We start from the raw sequence: 21,284 nt of genomic DNA on the forward strand, positions 1-21,284 counted from the left end.
ACTCTGGTAGAATGCTTTGGGTTACAGGAAACAGAATACCTATCCCTGCCTTAAACAGTAAGGGTAGTATTGGGTTGGCCAAAAAGTTTGGTTCTTTCTGTAAAAGGCTCTAGGGCTTAGTTTTCTTTAAATTCATTCAAAACAATTTCGATAGATTGTATTGTGACAGCTGTCACATCAGCATGTGTTTAAAAGAAACATCAAAATTGGTGAATTTTTATGTAGCCACTTTAATATTGAAGATGGAAGAAAATACACATTTTCAGCATATTATGCTTTATTATTTCAAGAAAGGTAAAAATGCAACTGAAACACTAAAAAATATATATATGCTGTGTACGGAGAAGGTGCAGTGACTGATCGAACGTGTCAAAAGTGGTTTGCAAAGTTTTGTGCTGCAGATTTCTTGCTGGATGATGCTCCACGGTTGGGTAGACCAGTTGAAGTTGATAGCGATCAAGTTGAGACCTTGAGAAGAATCAGTGTCCTAACCAGGCAGGAAATAGCCGACATACTCAAAATATCCAAATCAATAAAGTTATTGGTGAACATGAAAAATGTGTCTTATTTTATGGAAAAAACCATACAGACTTTTTGGCCAACCCAGTAATATTATCTCACCTAATAAGTTCTAAGATGAGGTGGCTGCCAGATTGGTTAGTTGGTTATTTCTCTGGCTCTGGGATCCTTTTCTGGCTTTCTGTGAATGTTTTAAAGATACGTAGCTTTTTTCCCCTTTCAGTTGCAGATTGCGTAAGTGGATAAATCTTGTTCCTCCTTTCACAGTATATTAACACAAATGATTCAGGAAAAGCCCCTTTCTTGTTTCGTGGTCTTCCACTTTACTCCTAAACTCTATTCCCATGTATCCTATACACATCACTTTTGATATGTTCGATACACATCTTTGGTGTGTAGAGTTCTAAGAATATGTTCAATTCACATTAAGTGATATCATGCTATGTTCCTTTTCTTTTTAAAATTAACATTGCTTTTGTGATATGCTAACTTCCAATTTGCATATGCTTTAATATTAACAATAATATTAAATAATCTTAACTCTGTGCCAGGTGCTTTAAATGTTTTAACTCATATACTTCTCACAACCACCATATGAGATAGTTAGTATTAGTCCCATATTATAAATGGGAGTGAGACACACAGAGGTTACTCAAATTTTCTACTTTCATTTTAATTGAATTTATTGGTGACGTCAATAAAATTACTTACTTCAATTCTTCAAAGTCAGAACCAGTAAGTGGTGGAGCCCGAATTTCAGCTCCTGCAACCCAACTCCAGAACCCAGGCGCATAGCCACTGTGTGTCCGATGTGTTTCACTCATTTAGTCACTTGATGATAGAAACCTAGATTGCCTTCACTTCTCTATTACCATAAAAAATGCTAAAATAAGGAAATTTGTAAATTGATGTGAATATTCCCCTGAGCCATATATTTAAGGGCATGTTCGATTTTTGCCAAATATTGCCAGATTGCTTTTGAGAATGGCTGTACTATTTATATTTCTATTGCCAGTGCATATGAACTTGTTCACATCCTCATCAATCTTTGGTGTTAACCCATCTTTCTAATTTTTGCCAGTTTGATGGGTGGAAAGTGTTAGCTCTTGTTTTGTTTTGTTTGTTTTTAATTGAAGTATAATTGACATACAACATCACATTGGTTTCAGGTGTACAACATCACGATTAGACGTCTCTATACATTGCGCAATGATCATCACCATAGGTCTAGTAACCTGCTGTCATTATACAAAGTTAATATATTATTATTTTTAAACTAATTTTTAAATAATTATTATTATTTATTTTTAAGTCCTCACTTGAGAATATTTTTATTGATTTCAGAGAGACGGGAGAGAGAAACATCGATGTGAGAGACATCGTTCACTTGCCTCCTGTACATGCCCCAGCTGGAGATCGAACCCACAGCCTAGGTATGTGCTCTGACCAGGAATCAAACTCACCACCCTTTTTTTTTTTTTTTTTCACGTGTACAGGACAATGCTCCCACCAACTGAGCCACCCAGCCAGGGTGTTAATGTAATATTGACCGTAGTCCCCATGCTGTACATTACATCCCTGTGACTGACTTATGTTAAACTGGAAGTTTGTGCCTCTTGATCACCTTCATCCATTCCAACCACCTCCCAAAGCTCGTGGTTGTTTTGATTTGCATTTCTCTGATTGTAATTAAATTTGAGGCCTTTTTCATATACTTTTTTTATATATGAAACTGTATAGACTACTTAGTATGTGAAACTAAGGTATCTACCACCTTTGCCTATTTTGCTAGTTGCTTTCTGGTCTTGTTGATTTGTCAGAATCCTTTGTTTATTCTAGACATTAATCCTGTGTTAGTTTTAAACATCGCACATACTTTTTCCCAGTATCTATTTATATATTTTGCCTATTTTTTTTCTATTTGATTGCCTGTCTGATGGTTTATAGGAATTGTGTGTTTTCTGGACATTATTCCTTGTTTGTTTTAAACATTGTAAATACCTTCTCCCATCTTGTTACCTTCTTGTTAACTTTGTGATGTCATTAATTAAGCAGATGTCCTAAATTTTGGCCCTATAGTTTAGACTCTTGTTTAGAAAGTCTTTATTTACTCCTAGGTAACATAGATGTTCCTATATTAGCTTTATGTAACTTTCACGCTTAGGTCCTTAATACATCTGGAGTCCACCTTTAACATAGTATCAAATAAAAATCCAGCTTTTTTCTCTATAAGGTGAATTTGTTTTTCTATCATCATCTGAAAAACAATCTTTTCAGTGCTTTGTGATCCCACCTTTATCACATATTAGGTTCCCACATGTATGCTTTATTTCTAAGCTCTCCATTCTATTTCATTGGTCTTTCTCTTTGATTCAGTGCCAGCAACACATATTTTTTATTACTGTGGCTTTGTGGTAGAGCCAGTTCTACCAGTAGGGAAGGTATCCCTACTTTTATTTTCCCCTCAAAATAGACTAAGCTTTCATAGGCCTTTTATGCTTTTGTATTCGTTTTAGAGTTTTAGTTTTGTTTCTCAATGTTGCTATTGAAATTTTTATTGTAATTTCATTAAAAGGTAGAGATTAAATCGAGGGGAGAACTGACGTCTTTGATTGGAACACTGCCTCCCCAGAATTCAATGTGGTAGGCTTCCCTCACCTCTTTCAGGCCTCTGCTAGCATGTCAGAGAAGCCTTTCCTGACTATCCTAAATTAAGTAGCATACTCACTCCCCACCACTCTCTCTTTATCTTATTTAATCTTTTTCATAGCATTTGTTACTAAATGACTTTAGATTATTTACTCACTGCTTCTCCACCAGAATATAAAATTCATGATGACAGGTACTTTGTTTTGTTCTTAGCTGTATCCCTAGTACCCAAAACCATGCCTGGCCTATGGCACTCTGAATATTTTTTAAACAATTGAATATATTCTTTACACTACTGAGGTTATCCTGATTACGACATTTATTCTGGTCTTCTTATGTCCCATAATGGAATTTAAATTTTTTCTTGATAAACTTCTTGGGCATTGCTTTTAGGCCAGTTACTATAGGCCAGGCGTTGACAAATTATACCTGTGCACATACGTGAGCCTGCTGTTTTTGTAAATAAAGTTTTATTGGAACATCCACATGCATTTATTTAAATACTGTGTATGGCTTCTTTGGAACCATAACGACTGAGTTAAATGGCTGCGACAGAGACAATATGGAAGCTTTACTGTCTGGTTCTTTGCAGAAAGTTTGCTGATCCTTACTGTAGACTATCATTTAGTTGCTATTGTAGGTTGTGTTATAGTTTCATTACATTTCAAGGTCGTTATTCCTAGTATAGAAGAACATTATTGGTTTTGTAAGATGATTTCTATTCTTGCAAACTTGATTAATAACTCTTACAGTTCTGATAGTTTGCCTGCTGATGTTTTTTCCATATAGAATATCATATTATTGGCAAGAGTAACAAGCAGCCCTGACTGGTGTGACTCCGTGGGTTAAGCATTGTCCCATAAACCCAAAAGTTGATGGTTCGATTCCCAGTCAGGGCACATGCCTGGGTTGCAGACCAGGTCCCTGGTTGGGGGTGTGCAAGAGGCAACTGATTGATGTTTCTCTCTCACATCAATCTCTCTCTCCCTTTCTTTCTCCCTCCTTTCCCCTCTCTCTAACAATAAATAAATTCTTTTTGTTTTTTTAAAGAGTGACAGGCAGAAACATTTACATATCTCTTTCACCTTTTTACTTGTCTCAAATACTCTAGGTAATACTGGTGATAATAATGAGTATTCATGGCTTAGTCCTGATCTTAATGTTATTACATCAAGTTTCTTTATTAAGTATGGAAAAAATCATGTGATTTTTATCCTTTGGTTCATTAATGTGGTAAATTATATTGACACATTTTCTGTTGTTGGGCCATCCTTGTATTCCTGGGATAATTCCTCTGCATCATGGTATTATCTTGTTAGTACACTGTTGGATTTGAGTACCTATTATTTTGTTTAGGATATTTGCATTGAGGGCTGCCTTAATTGCCATCCAGAGATCTATGTAGCATGACTACTCCCTATTTTTTCAACCTCTTTACTGGAACTACAATCTAAGCACTGTACTAGATGCTGGAGTAAAGGAATGGCTATGATACAGTCCAGTCCATGTTCTTTTTTTTTTAAGATTTTATTTATTTATTTTTAGAGAGAGGGAAAGGGAAGGAGAAAGAGAAGGAGAGAAACATCAGTGTGTGGTTGCCTCTCACACACCCCCCACCAGGGACCTGGCCTGCAACCCAGGCATGTGCCTTGACTGGGAATCAAACCAGCGACCCTTTGGTTCGCCTGCTGGGACTCAGTCCTCTGAGCCATACCAGCCAGGGCCAGTCCTTGGCTCCCATTATAATGGCGGAAACAGACATTTATGTAATTTGTATAGTCATAAAAGCTATGTGAACAAAAGGCTTTTTTCCAAAAACAAATAAATCTTTAGCACTGACCAGGCAGGTCTGCTTCCTTTTCCATGGACAGACCTCAGTACCTCCTGCTTATGTGTCCTTTTTCTTAAGGCCCTTTCACCATTGCCTTTTCCACTCATCTCTGTCTGTGTGACTCCTGCATAACCAAAAAGCAAGATCCAACAATGGAAAGCATGTAACATAGTGGCTAAGGGCTTAGCCTTGAGAGACAAGTAGATTCCAATTCTAGCCATATCATCTACTTACTAGCTATATGACCTTGGACATATTGCATTACCTCCCAAAAATCCATTTCCTCATCAGTCAAATTGAGAATAATAACACCTTCATAACATAGAGGATACAACTAACTAACCTGTGTGAAGGCTTTTGACACAGGGCCTGAGAAGTTGCCAGGATATTCCCTTTCTGTCCTTACGTGATTATTCCTGGACCACAGCAAGGTCACAAAGTCTCTTTCCTGTGATTTCTGATATTTCATGGCAGCTAACTAGCATCACTTGTTTCACATTTCATCATGTTCCCTGTACAGTAATTCTCTTTATCTTGGCTTCTACTGCTACAATTTAATAGCTGTTTGTGTCTTGAACAAATTATTTAAACTCTCAAATGTCTATTTTCTGATCTGTAAAGCAATCATAATTATAACACTTACGTCATAGAGTTGTGATATGAATTAAATGATCAATATACATGAAGACCCAGTAGAGTGCTTAACGTACTTACTACTTACTAGCTGGTTTCAACTTCATTGTTATTAACAAAATTGTATGCTTCTTAAGGAAAGGAATTATGTTTGTAGTACTATAACGTAAGAGCACAGACCCCAGAGTCTTGAATTCAAGCTGAAATCAATCACAGGTATTTTGCTCAAGCTGGGTAAGCCTTTCTAGGCCTTAGTTTTCTTATCTACAAAATGGGGAGGATAATAGAACCCAGTTCCTAGAGGTTGTTGAGATAATTCACTCATTTAGCACTTAGCACAGTGCCTGGCATAAATATTGGTTTATTGATAAATTATTATGTGCCAGGTAATGCGCTAAATGTTTTATTTAACATTGTTCTAAATATTTTATTTCTGGGAATCCCATAACCCTTGCCCATTTTAGTGCTACTCATATAATACTTTTTCAAATATTAATTGAATGAATGAGTGAGTGAATTAGTGAATGCTGAGTTGGAGACCACAAGAATCTTGCCTGTGTAAGCTCGTTCGTCCCAGGTTAACACTCCTCATTCCTCTGTGATGAGTTAGTATGTTAGCCGAGATTCAGCGTCTGTAAAAAGATGGAGGAGATTATGGCAAAGGGGACTTTTTATGTTGTAGAAATAAATTTAATGACACGGAAAAACATTCCAGATAGTTAATTTATTAACTTTCTGACCTTAGACAAATTGCTTAACTTCTCTGCCTCAGTTTGCTTATCATTAAATGGGAATACTAATATTACCTTCCTTGTAGAGTTATCATGAGGATTAAATGAGTTGTCATGTGTAAAAATTCTTAGAATCCTACCTGGCCCATTGTAAACATTATATAGACATAGCTATAATTATTATTAGGTGAAAAAGAAAGTTTTAAAAAAATGTATGTTACACTACTTTTTATAAAATATGTACATAGAGAAAATGGTATGAAAGTAAATACTTCACCCTGGGTGGTGTAGCTCAGTGGATTGCCGGCCAGTAAAGCAAAAGATCATTGGTTCAATTCCTGGTCAGGGCACATGCCTGGGTTGCCAGCCAGGTCCCTGGCTGGGGGCATGTGAAAGGCAACTGATTGATGTTTCTTTCCCTCTTTCTCCCTCCCTTCCCCTCTCTCTAAAATGAAATAAAAATAAAATCTTGGAAAGAAAAAAGAAAAAAGAAAGACAAGGAACATGTATAAAGGGCCCATGGACAAAGCCAAAGTGGGGAAGGATTGCGGGTGGGAGGGGTAGGGAAAAGTAGTGGTGGGAAAATGGAGACAACTGTACTTGAACAACAATTTAAAAAAATGCAAAAAGAAAAACTAAATTCTTCAAAATGTTAAGTTATTACTTGGTACTGGAAATAGGCTGTAGTTTTTGACTATCTTTTTTATGATAACTGTACCAATATAGTTCTTGTGTAATTTTAAAATAATAACTAAAAACAAAGCAGAAGAAGATTGTTGCTTTCCCACCCTGCCTGTTCCCTGATTTTTAGCAGTGTGTCTGGTGTAAGAATGTTGAAGGAGGATTCAGTCTTCTCAGTTCACTTGAAAATGTGATCCCACCTCTTTCAAGGTTGAGAAGCTTCCACGCTCAGGGTGCTATTAGACAGTGACAGGTTCTTAGCAGCATGCGGCTAACAACATGGAGCCAAGGCTGATCTCCAGAGATAGACAGGATGTGAGTCATCACATTGGCGGTTTTTGTCAAGTTGACTACAGATGTTTCTTTGTTTTTCCTTGGAGGTGTGAATGTGAAGTGATGAGATTAATTTTTTTAAAAAACAAATACATCAGAAGATAAACATCTGAATAAAGGGTTCCCTTCAAAGTGTTATTTTGAGAACTCACACACTTATTTACAAATTTTACTATTTGTTCAAATAATTCTTTTTTTATTTTGGTGGGGGAGGGAAGTCAAACCTACTGACTTCAAAATCAATTTGTATTAATATTTTTCTAGCTGCTAATATATTAAAATTGTGATACAAAGTGTTTTTTTCTGATGCAGTCAAATGGGTATTCTAATGTTTCTAGCAACATTATAAATTTGTGAAAACATACTTGAAAGCAATTTGTAAGTAAATATCTAGAATCATCAAATCCTTATTCCCATTTAATTTTTTAAAACATTTATTGATATGAGAGAGAGAAACATTGATTCATTGTTTCACTTATTCATGCATTGATTGGTTGATTCTTGTATGTGCCCTGACTAGGGATCAAACACACAGCCTTAGTGTATAAGGACAACGCACTAACAGAGTGGCTGGGCCAGGACTTTTTTTTAAATCCTTATTTCCTTTGATCCAACCTTCCCCATCTGGTAATCCAGGCTGAAGAAATAAGCTAAAGTATGGAAAAATCTACGTATTTCATATAATAAAAAACTTGAAGTCAATAATACTGTGTTGCATACTTGAAAGTTGCCAAAAGAGTAGATTTTAAAAGTTCTCATTACAAGGAAGAAAATTTTAACCATATGGTAACGGATATTAACTAGACTTACTGTGGTGATCATTTTGCAATATATACAAATATTGAATCATTATGTTGAACAATTGAAACTAATATAATGTTATATGTCATTATACCTCAATTTAAAAAAAAAGAAACTTGAAACAACCTAAATATTCAGCAAAAGAAAATTAGATATTAGTGGTTAAGTAAATTCTGGCACATCCATTAAAATTATTATTATGAGGACTCCACAGCAACATGAAAATGTGCTTAAGACATATTAAATTAGGTTAACATGTTACTAATAATTTGTACACTATTCCCACTAGTTTTTAGAAAAGATTTTATTTATTTTTAAAGAGCAGGGAAGAGAGGGAGACAGAGAAGGAGAGAAACATCATACATCAATCAGTTGCCTCTCACATACCCCCAATTGGGGATCTGGCCTACAATCCAGGCATGTGCCCTGACTGAGAATCGAACGAGCAACCTTTTGGTTTGCAGGCTGGCGCACAATTCATTGAGCCACACCAACCAGGGAATATTCCTACTATTTTTAAAACGGTACATTAAGCCTTGACCATTGTGGTTCAGTTGGTTGAGCATCGTTCCTCAAAGTAAAAGGTCACTGGTTCAATTCCCAGCCCAGACATGTGCCTAGATTGCGGGTTCAGTCCCTGGTTGGTGCGTGTATGAGAGTCAACCAGTCAACGTTTCTCGCATCAGTGTTTCCTTCTCTCTTTCCTTTCCTCTCTCTAAAATCAATAAGGATGTCCTTGGGTGAGAATTAAAAAAAATACTCAACTGTTATGCTGCACTGCATACCAGTTGCATGCTTTTATTTGGGCTGCCAATGTTGGAAGGGAGGAAGAGAAAAGCCTGGTATCCATAACTGATAATTAGTTCTACTGCCCAGCCTTGAGGACCTGTATCTGAGTCCTATAGAGAGAGGGGCTTCAGTGTTCTGACATTTTCACAATGGTGAGTGTTGATGTGGGTCAATTCTCATTCATTGTGCTGGGTACACAGTGGACCCTTTCAATCTGAAAACTTATGGAAAATTTTCTTGAATTGTTTTATGATTTCTTCCACCTTTAATAGTCTCTTAATGGAAATTGTCTTCAGCTGCTGTACTTTTGACTGGTCCTCTAATTTTATCTTTTTTTTCCTCCTATTTTCCATATCTGTGTCTTTTGCTATACTTTCTAGGACATTTACTCAACTTTATCTTCCAGTCTTCCTATTGGGCTATTTCTTCTGCTTTTATGTTTTTCCATTTCAAAGAATTTTTTTCCCTTCTGAGTATTCCTTATTATAGTTTCCTGCTATTTTTCCCTATATACAGGTATTTTTTCTTTTCTTTTAGGAACTTCTCTTTAGTTTTTAAAGTTTTGTTTTCTCTTCATTGTCTTAATTTCTTCCAAGTTCCTTCCTTCTGTTTGTTTTGGTCTCTTTTTTTCCTTTTAAAGAAAAGCCTCCTGTCTGGGAATCTGTGTCTTTCTGCTCATGAATAAAAGTTGGGGGCTAAAAGCTGATTGGAAGCTCTGTGTATAAATATGGGAGCCATTGACCAAGATGTCATGTGTCTATGAGCCAGTTACCACGAGGAACCATTAGCTGGGAGACCTCAATTCTATTATCTTTTTTTTCCAATTCTAAAATTTTATGGCTTTCTGGTTTTATCCATGTTATTGTTTTTAAATAGAACATACCAAAACAGAAGATAGCAGCCAATCCTCTAACCAACTGGCTGGGTGGCTGGGTAGCTCAGTTGGTTAGAGCATTGTCGTGCCCCACCAAGGTTGTGGGTTTGATCCCTGCCGGGGCACATACAGAAGTCAACCAATAAATGCATAAATGGGTGGAATGGCGGACTGATGTCTCTCTCTCTTCTTTTCTCTCTCTCTTTCTCTCTCTCTCTCTCTCTCTCTGGAATAAATAAATAAATAAATTTTAAAAGGTAGATACCAGTGATTTTTAAAAATGCAATATATTATTCAATACATTCAATAGAATTTAGCTCAGGAACAGCCGAATGGAAGAAATGTATAGAAGAAGAGGGAATAGAGAGCTTCCTTGCCTTGTCTAGGGGATTCCACCTTGATAGCACCACCTCAGTACCATTATCTGTTGATAGTTCATATTGGGCTTCATTTTCCCCATAGAAGACGACTCATCTGCCCAGAGCATAAAGATTAGATACCAGCATTCTGGGAGCAGAGTTTGGGAAAAGTCTGCTGATTCCCCTTTTTTCATATTATGCCCTTAATTTTTTAAATTGATTTTAGAAAGAAGAGAAGGGAGAGAAGGATGGACGGAGGGGGAGAGAGAGAGGCATCAATTTATTGTTCCACTTATTTATGCTGCATTCATAGGTTGCTTCTTGTATGGGCCCTGACTGGAGATCGAACCCCACAAACCTTGGTGTATAGGGACAATGCTCTGACCAGCTGAGCTACCTGGCCAGGGTTGGTATGATGCCCTTGACTGTACCTGGTGGTCCTTGCTCCAGAGATTGTTTTACTCTCTCCATACTTCTCCGTACTTCCATAAGAGAATAAACCTCCATACTTCTGCTGAGGTGGAGGAGGGGCAGTTACCTAGAGGGTATAGTGAGGAAGGAAGCTAGTCCTTCAATCTGTCCTTTTTGCTGCTCTTCTCCCTCCCACTTCCAAGGATACTGCTGGTTTGTTAATTCCTGAATATATTAGGCTTCTTCTCAGCTTTCTCCAGTTTCTGGTTCAGGATTCACTGTTTTTTGGTTTGCCAGGCCTATTGTTACTCATTCATTTGCTTTCCATCTGCAAAATTCTGTTATGTTTACTGCCCCCTCTCCCATTCCTTATCCTTTAAAACAATTTTTTAGCACAGCTTTGGGATTGCGTTTGGGAGGGGAGGGAGTAGATAGGAAAATTGGATGCATGAGAAATCACAGCCATGGTCTTTATCCAGCTCTTTAGTTGTTTTTTATCGGATCATATGGGATATATCCCACTACTTACAGGCAAATTACTTGGATTTCTCTGTGCCTCAATTTTCTCATAAACAAAATCACAGAAATGATGGTACCTACTTCATACTATTGTGAGGATTAAGCAAAATACCATACTTAATTGTTTTCAGGAAACACATTTTCTGCATGTTTTTCAATCTCTGAAATTATGTTATAACCATTCAATAAACAATATTGTAGGTTCTGTGAAATATGATAATACATGTAATGCACTTGGAAGACTGCCCGAAACAAGGTATGCAATAAATGTTGAAGACAGGATTATTATTATTTTGCATACTAAACCATTCTTTTTTGAAAAGATTCTATTTATTTATTTATTTATTTATTTATTTATTTATAGGGAAAGGGAGGGAGAAAGAAAGGAAGAGAAACATTAATGTGAAAGAGAAACATTGATCGGTTGCCTGTAGCACACTCCCCGACCTGAGACCAAACCTGCAACCCAGGCGCATGCCCGATCAGGAACTGAACCTGTGACCCTTTATTTTGCAGAATGATGCCCAACTAACTGAGCCACACCAGTGAGGGCTAAAGCATTCTTTTGGTTCGCAGGCCAGTGCTCAATCCACTGAGCCACACCAGCCAGAGCTTGGGCTAAACCGTTCTTAATATTATGAAATCTGCTAATTCTACTTAATACAACCTTGTGACATCCTTCTCCATCAATTTGTAGATCTACATTACTCTGTAAAATAGGGAATATTGTCATGAAGATTAAATTAAAACATATAACATTAAAGTTATATGATATCCTATTGAATGGATTTACCATTTAATTATTCCTATATTGGTGGACATTTATTTTTCAAATTTTTTTTCTGAAATACCAATAATGGATGGTCTTATACACTTGTTCTAGTGTTTCTGTAATATAAAGATGGAGAAGTGGAATCACTATATCACAGTTGCTATGTGTCTAATAGGAATTTTCAGAGTGAAAAAGGCATGTGAGTGGTTAATCCTGATTTACGCAGGCAACGGGTAATTACAGAAAGCACACTAGACTTGGAGGCAGGAGACCTAAGTGCCAGCGGTGGCTCTACCACTTACCTTGGGAAATATTGTTTGTTTTTTCATTTATTCAAAAATAGTGCTGAATTCTGCCTATTCTGTGCCAGGCACAGTGTTGCAGACCAGGACTACAGAGATAAATAAGACACAGTCCTTGCCCTCCAGAAATTTACACCCATTGGTGGGGAGATGGACATGTAAACAGGTGTTACTTGCTCACTGTGTACCTTGGGCGGTTGCTTAACCTCCTGAACATCTGTCTTTTTTTGTAAAATAGGGAATATTGTCATGAAGATTAAATGAAATAATGTATGAGAAGTGCCTCGCACATACAATGCACTCGATGAACAGAAGCTATCATTATTGTTTTAGTAATAGAATAATTATAATAAATAATTCGTTGCCGTGATAGGTCTACCTTTCTGAACTCTTTCTACAGTATTACATGAATTGTTGAGACAATAATATAGCATATATTAAGTGATGCTCAATAAATACTAGCATCTTTTCCTGAATTTTTTTTTGATATATTTTTTACATTTTTATGTTGAGACAAAAGGTAAATAAGCAGGTGAGAACATGCACATCGTATGTTTGAGCACAACAGTGATTTTCCTGGTCCATGTGTCACAGAGCCAGTTCTGGGCACTTCCTTAGCCGCACAAATTTCACCTCTGGCCATATCTGAACATCTGGAATGAGGCTGCATACCTCCCTGCCCACAGCCATAACTACTCAAGGAGACAAGGTGTTCATATGGCCTAGGGCTAATGGCTGATTCCTGCAGAGAACTTGTTTTTTTCCCAGTTTACTAAGCATAGCTTGCACCCCATCCTTAATGGGACCACTTACTTGCTTGACACTGCCTTTTGTTATATAGTTTCTTTTCTTCCCCACATAAATATAAAACAAGATTTAAAGGATGTATATATTGATGCCAAAAATTCTGAACTTTTGTACTAATTAAATCTAAATACAATTCTAGAGGCTAACTTAGGCAGAATTAAGTAATAGAATAATAATAGAAATATTTTGGTTGGACTCTGTTTTAGGGCTTAACTAGTATCTAATTACTAGACACATCATTGAGGTTTCCCCCCTTGTTTCTTTACTTCCCTGGAGGGTTTTTAAAGCACTGATATTTATTTCTTCTGTCTGGATGTGTGTCTGGCTATGCAGATCATACCACACTTCCCTGGCTTTTACAAGCTAATTGTTCTTGCAGGTATAATGTGGTGCAGTGGTCTAGACCCCAGGTTTTGGAGTCTGGCTGACCTCGGTTTGAATTCTAGCTCTTCTATTTACTAGCTCTGGGATCTCAGGCACAAGTCCCTGAAGTTCAACTTTCTCATCTATGAAATGGGCAATATTAGTATCATTAATACTATGATATTAGCATTATAGAATGAACATGGATTAAAAGAATGGGGTTAAAACAGATACTACGTGTAAACTGCTCAACACAGTCCCACAGTATGTGATTTTTAGTTTTTACTTATGATCATGATCATATTTATTTTCATTAAGGTACCTCAGGCAATGCTTGGCACGTGGTTGATGCTCAAAACCTGGTAGCTATTACAATAAGTTACCTACAGTTTCTAACTTCAAGGATTATGGCTTTGTTATTTAATTTTCTTTATTTGTTAGCAATTAAGACAATCTTTAGCCTAGTATTTAGGGACTTGTCATCATCACTGTAACTCTGACAGTGTCTGGCACCATTCCTGGCACATCGTAGGCACTTAGTACATAGCCGTTGAATCATATTCAATTGACCTGAACATCTACTCAGACATTAGCACAAGAGCTGTGTCACTAAATAGCTGTCATTCCAAATTTGACAGCCAACCATGACACGGACATGCTTACACAGTTTGTAAGCCATGATTTCAACTTCCTGCATTGCAGACATCTCAGTTAATACTCCATTCCACTCACATGACCTTTAGAAGGAAAGGACAAACTAATAGAAATATCTGCTAAGAAATATCTTAGCAGCTAAGAGGATGAGCTTTGGTCTAGGTATAGATCCAGACTTATATCCTGGTTCCAGCACTGCTTAGTGGATCAGTTACTTAACCTCTCTGAGAACATCAGTTTTCTCATCCATGAGAAGGATATATTCATAGCATCTATCCTACCAGATTATTGTGAGAATAGTTGCTTTTTTCAGAAAGCTTCCCTGCTGCCCATGGTAGGTTAGGTTCACTGTTACACTCTCCCTATAGTACCTGCCAATTACCCTTTGTAATTACTTCAACTACTCACTTCCTTTCTGGATTGTGAACTCCCGCAGGACAGGGATGGTGACTGTCTCACTCACTTCTGCAACCACAGAGCCTAACAGTCCCTTGGTATATAGTATTTGGGATGAACTATATTTGTTAACTGAGTGAAATAATGAGATAATAGTGCACACAAACACAGAAGCTAAATTTAGCAAGCTCCCAATAAATGGTACATATTGTTTTAACAACGTAGTATCAGTGTTGAGTTTACTGAGAAAACTAATATAGTTAGAGGAGCAGAGCAACAAGTTAGAGATAGGTATTGTGAATCTAGCTCTGTATATCATTTGTTTTATGTTCTTGGCCAAATCTTTGCTCTTCTCACTTTTCCACTGTTAAAATGAGCATAAATTACTTACCCTGGTGTCCAACTCAACTTGGTTCTTACAAAGTCTGCCCTTTGCCAGACCATACCCAACAGACTGTACTGTGTATGCCCAGAGTTTCTAGATATAGATCCTGTACAGCCCTAGTACTCCTTTGCTTTCTCAGCTGTTAATTGCTGACCCAACCCTTCTCCATTCTAACCTTGCCTAGCCCCTCAAGTTGTACACCACTTGACTATCTCTTAGCCTCCAGCCTTGAACTACACTTGTCTTCACGATAAAGTCCAAAATCTTTAAGGTACTCCCAGGAATCTTCTCTCCTTCCCACCTTCTCCTTACTCATTGTGCTTTAGCCACCAGTCTTTTCTGAACTTACCTGGTGGCACTAATCTTCCTAATTCAGGCCCTTTGGAGCCACCAGTCTTTGCTTGGAGCACTGTTCCCCCTCTTCAGCCTTCATGTCTCAGCTTTAACATCACTTCTTCAGGGAGCATTACTTGACTCCTTTGGCAGAAATTAGTTTTCCCTGTTCCATACCATCTTCCTTGTAGATTTGATGTGGTACACTATCAGAGCTTCACATTTTAAAAGAGAAGTTAAGAATCCGGACTAAATGTGAAATTTCTGTTTAAATGATGGCAGGTAATTTAGAAATTGTAAATACGGAGGCTGAACCAAAACAGCTGTAGGTTAGTGACCACGTGTGATCTGCCTGTTTGCAACCTGAGTTGTCTACTCTTTGACTATACTTGGCATTTATTGCTGTGTTAATCATCACTGTCCACTCCATGCCAGGCACTGTGCTTGGTGCTTTACACAGATGATTTTGCATAATATCCAGAACCACCTGTGAGGTCAAGTAAGGTTCAGAGAGGTTAAGACACTTGCCCAAGGTCACAAGCCTTAAACGGTGGAGCCAGGTGCTGAAGGTCTTTCCATTAGACTGCTGCACATTAATTCCAAGAGGAAGTCCCCACTTACCTCCTCCGGCTATTTCCATGAACCTGTTATTGAGAGATGTGACCTGCAGGTGGCAGCAACACCAAGTCTCTAAATTTGCAATGTTCAAAGCCACAGTGATGAAGCTTTAAACAGATTTACTTATTTGCATATTGCTCTCTGATTGGCCCAGTTAATTCTTTGCCAGTTAATTGGACTTCGGTCTCAGCCCTGTGAGAACTGCCAAGCTTGTAGAGCCATTCGCAGCTGTGAAAGAAGAGTCCAAAGGGTTTGAAACTGAGGTGAAGGCTTCCAGTCCAACAACCATCCTGATGATTTTCAACTGTGTTGGGTGGAAATACATTTTAGTAGTCCCCCAACACTTTTCAGCTTTTTAAAAAATATTTCTTATTTTGTTGTTATTTTTAAGGTGCCATAAGATATACATTTAAGAAAAAATTCAATAGCACAAATGGGTATACAGTGTAAAATTAGTCTATCATGCGTAGTCCGAGTCACACTATTTTTCCACCCTAGAGGAAAGCTTGTGTATCCTTTCAGGTATAGACTAAGAAAATTAAAGTATACACATGTATCCTTCTAAAGAAATAAATGATAACCTAAAACTACAAGCTTCTATAAGAAAATAAAGGGGGAGGCGTCTCCCACCAGGTCTGAGCCTCACCAGCCCCTCCCCCAGGACTGTTGCAGTTGGCCAGCACCCTGCTCCACTGTAACCATGTGTGACTTAAAGGAGGTGATTAAAAATGCCAGTATGTCAGAGGACATGCAACAGGACCCCATGGAATGTGCTACTCAGGCATTGGAAAAATATATACAAGAACATTGCGGCCCATACTAAGGAGTTTGACAAGAATTAGAACCCCACCTGGCACTGCATGGTGGGGAGGAACTAAGGTAGTTACCTGAGGCATGAAACCAAACACTTCATCTATTTACACCTGGGTCAAGTGGCCATTCTTCTGTTCAAATCTGGCTAAAAGCATGGTCTGTACCACACACAGTGATACATCCAAAAATAAGGATTACAGCCTAAATTCCAAATATCAGAGGCTGAAATCTTCAGGCTTGCCTAAAGGAACACCTTGATATTGAACTTCTATTGTGCTGTTTTGTCCACGGCATTCTCTGTGCTCATTTGTTGTGGTTATAAAAACAATTAGCAAAACAAAAAGGAAGAGGAAAATAGAGGGGGAAATTTTTGTGATCTTAGCTTAGGCAAAGATTTCTTAGATATGACATGATTCACAAGAGAAAAAAAGACAAACTGTACTTAATCAAAATTTTAAAACTCTGGCAAACCAGAGACCTGGAGAAAACATTTGCAAATCACATATCTGATAAAGGTCTTATACCTAGAATAGGTAAAGAATTCCCACAGCTTGTTAATAATAAGAAAACAACCCTGTAAAAGAATGGGCACATGACTAATATGGATGTTTCATTAAAAAAAATATAGAGATGGCAAGTCAGCACATGAAAAGAAGCTGGATATAATTAGTCATTAGAGAAATGTCAGTTTTATTAATGTACCACTAAACATGTATTGGAATGGCAACAAACAGTAAATTTTCAAAAATCTAATATCAAATTCTGATAAATATACAGAGCGAACAGAGCTTTCTTTCATTCTTGCTGATGAAAATTCAAAATGGTGTAGCTATTTTTTTAAAGATTTTGGGTTTTAAAAGATAAAGTTAGATGTACACTTACCATACAACACAACAATCCCACTCCTAAGTGTTTACATAAGAGAAATTAAAACTTATGTTTATACAAAAATAATGAAATTTACTGCATGTTAAAAAAAACTCTTTAAAAAAACAAAAACCCAATACTTCCCCCCCGCCCATCAGCACTGTGAAAGTCATTGATTTCAGGTCGCCATAACAGCAGTGGTTAACACAAATAAATTACTGCTTTTCCTTACCAAAAAAAAAAAAAAAAAAAAAAGGATAGCATGTTTTGTACACTGCACTGCTCCATGCTTTCTTTTAAATAGAGAATTATTTCAAACATACAGAAAAATAGTTTTGTTATAACAAACACCTAAGTACCTTACATCAACGTTATCAACTCTTCACATTCTTGTCTTATTTTCTTACAATTTTTTCAAGAAATAGAATATCAGAGATATGTTTTAAGTTCCAATGTATCCCTCCTTTCCCCATTTTTTTTCCTTTCTCTTCAGAAGTAATTGCTTGCCTGAAGTTTTAGTTGGTCACAATTTTTTTTTACTATACATATATGAATCCTTAAATAGCATATCGTGTTGTCTGTCGTATTTTAAAATTTTATACTCATAGTATCAAGCTGTATATAACCTTCTGCAAGTTTTCTCAATATTTTGTTTTATCCATGCTGATACCTGTAGCTTTGGTTTATTCACTTTAACTGTTTTTATAGTATTTTATATTATAAATATATCACAGCTGATTTGCTCATTCTTCAGTTGGTGGACATTTAGATTGCCCCTATTATTTTATTATTATTATTATTATTATTATTATTTGCTATTTCAAACAGTGCTAAGATGGACATCCTTATTCCTGCAGCCTGTGTCTACGACATAAACTCTAGGTTCATTGTTGAAAACTTGGAAGCTTAAAAAAATAGAAAGATGAAAACTAATATTACCCACCATAAGTTATTGTTTATTGAGCATTTAACATAGATCAGGTATCATGTTGGGCACCTTATGTGCATTACTTTATTTAATTCTCACACCAACCTATATATTAGGTACTATTTTGTTTGCTATTGTACTAGGAGAAAACTGAATTTTAATGAGTTTAAATAACTTAGCCAAGGGCACGCAGATAGGAAGTGGCAGAACAGGTTTCTGTTGCTAAAGTCTCTACTCTTAACATGATGCTCCAACAGTGCCCATAAGCCCCAAATCCAGAAATAATAATGGTTAGAAATAGTCTTTACTGTTAATTGATCTCCCAGAGGACAAGAGAGGTCTGGTTCAGGCCACTTTCCATTTAAAAAAATTATATCAGGAGTGTCCTGGCTGGTGTGGCTCAGTGTATTGAGTGCCGGCCTGTGAGCCAAAAGGTTGCTGTTTCGATTCCCAGTTGGGGCACGTGCCTGGGTTGCAGGCCAGGTCCCCAGCTGGAGGTGTGAGAGAGGCAACAGATTGCTGATTCTCTCACACATCATGTTCCTCTCCCTCTCTTTCTCCCCACTCTTCCCTCTCGCTAAAAATATAAATAAAATCTTTAAAAAATTATACATGCAGAAAAGTATAGATAAGTATAAAAAAGTACACACATCCCATTGATGAATTTCCGCAAACTTTAGTATATCCACATGGACGAAAAAGGGGCTCTTTAATAAATCTGACTGAAAGTAATCTCACAGGATGTCTTGATTATAATTCCTAACTGGGCAGGTCATGAAGGGTAGTCAGGCCTCTCAGGCCTATCACTTTCCTAGTAAAGATATCTTTGCTGTAAGCAAACCCTGTCCATTGTTATTGCCTCTTTTTCAGACCTCTGGGAAGCATAATCACCCTCAGGGGAGCACATAATCTTGTTAACTATTTCCTAATCCACAGAGATTTCCCTGCCTTGCTTTCTCCTGGATGCCTGAAACTAGTGGGGCTGTTGGGTAGGATAGATAGTGAGTGAAGACTTACTTCTGGCCAAGATGGTGGCATAAGCAGTTACACTTTGCCTCCTCGCACAACCAAAAGAAGGATAACAACAAATTTAAAAACAAAAAACAACCAGAACTGCCAGATAATCGGATTGTAAAGAAGTCCGACAACCAATGAGTTAAAGAAGAAACATTCATCCAGACTGGGAGGAGGGGCAGAGACCGGCCACCAAGGAGGAGAGGACTCACGGCAAGGCAGTGGCTGGAGGATCGGGTGGTTCCATGTTTGCACGTGGATAAACTGGGAGGAAAAACTGGGGAGCGAGACAGACCATGCCACCCAGGGTTCCAGCATGGGAAAAGAAAGCCTCAAATCCTCTAGCTGCAAAAGCCCGTATGGGGTTGCAGTGGTGGGAGAATCTCCCAGCCTCACAGATGAGTTCGTTTGAGAGACCCACAGGGCCCTAGGAAATACACAGATGCACCCACCCAGGAATCAGCAACCGAAGGACATAATTTGCTTGTGGGTAGTGGGGGAAGTAACTGAAAGCTGGTGGAGAGCCGAGCAAGTGACACTTTTCCCTCCTGGACCCCTCCCCCACATACAGCGTCACAATGCAGCAACCTGGGTATACCTAAAGGGGGAGGTTAAGAATAGTATAGGTAAAATATACCTAAAGCTCCACCACTTCCAATGTAACAGGAGTGCCAAGACAGTGAAATATGGCCCAAATGAAAGAACAGATCAAAACTCGGAAAAACCAACTAAGTGATGAAGAGATAGCCAACCTATCAGATGCAGAGTTCAAAACACTGGTAATCAGGATGCTCACAGAAATGGTTGAGTATGGTCACAAAATGGAGGAAAAAGTGAAGGCCATGCAAAGTGAAATGAAAAATACACAGGGAACCAACAGTAAATGGAAGGAAACAGGGACTCAAATAAAAGATTTGGAGCAGAAGGAAGAAATAAATATTTGACCAGAACAGAATGAAGGAACAAGAATTCAAAAAAGTGAGAGGCTTAGGAACCTCTGGGACAACTTTAAAGGTTCCAACATCCGAATCATAGGGGTGCCAGAAGGAGAAGAGGAAGAGCAAGAAATTGAAAGCTTATTTGAAAAAATAATGAAAGAGAACTTCCCCAATCTGGCCAGGGAAATAGACTTCCAGGAGATCCAGGGAGCTCAGAGAGTCCCAAAGAAGTTGGACCCGAGGGAGCACACCCACCAAGGCACATCATAATCACATCACCCAGGATTAAAGATAAGGGAAAAATCTTAAAAGCAGCAAGGAGACAGGAGACAGTTACCTACAAAGGAGTTCCCATAAGACTCTCAGCTGATTTCTCAAAAGAAACCTTGCAGGCAAGAAGGGGCTGGAAAGAAGTATACAAAGTCATGAAAGGCAAGGACCTCCATCCAAGATTACTCTATCCAGCAAAGCTATCATTTAGAATGCTTGATAAAGTGCTTCCCATATAAGGTCAAGTTAGAAGAGTTCATCATCACCAAGCCCTTAGTATATGAAATGTTGAAGGACTTATTTAAGAAAAAGAAGATCAAAAACTATAAATAGTAAAATGACAAAAGTCACAACTCTCAACTGAACTTAAAAAAACAAAAACAAAAACAAAGTAAGCAAACAACTAGAACAGGAACAGAATCACAGAAATGTAGATCACATGGAGGGTTATCAGAGAGGAGGGGAAGCGGGACAGGAGACAATGGGGGAAAAGGTACAGGGAATAAGAAGCATAAATGGTAGGTACAAAACAGACAGAGGGAGGTTAAGAATATAGGAAATATAGAAAACAAATAACTTATATGTATGTCCCATGGACATGAACTAAGGAGGGGGAGGATGCTGCTTGGAGGGGAGGTGCAGGACGGAGAATAGAGGGCAGAAAAAGATGAGACAACTGTAACAGCATAATCAG

At 37.8% G+C, this 21,284-nt stretch overlaps 1 pseudogene; it reads left to right on the plus strand.

Moving 5' to 3' along the window:
* The first annotated feature begins 16,460 nt into the window (after nucleotides 1-16,460).
* On the plus strand, nucleotides 16,461-16,722 carry LOC129069016 (dynein light chain 1, cytoplasmic-like; annotated as a pseudogene).
* The last annotated feature ends 4,562 nt before the right edge of the window (nucleotides 16,723-21,284 follow it).

The sequence above is a fragment of the Pteronotus mesoamericanus genome, unplaced genomic scaffold (assembly GCF_021234165.1).
Source record: "Pteronotus mesoamericanus isolate MK-2021 breed Mesoamerican mustached bat unplaced genomic scaffold, CSHL_Meso_final contig_221, whole genome shotgun sequence".
Classification (NCBI taxonomy): Eukaryota; Metazoa; Chordata; class Mammalia; order Chiroptera; family Mormoopidae; genus Pteronotus; species Pteronotus mesoamericanus.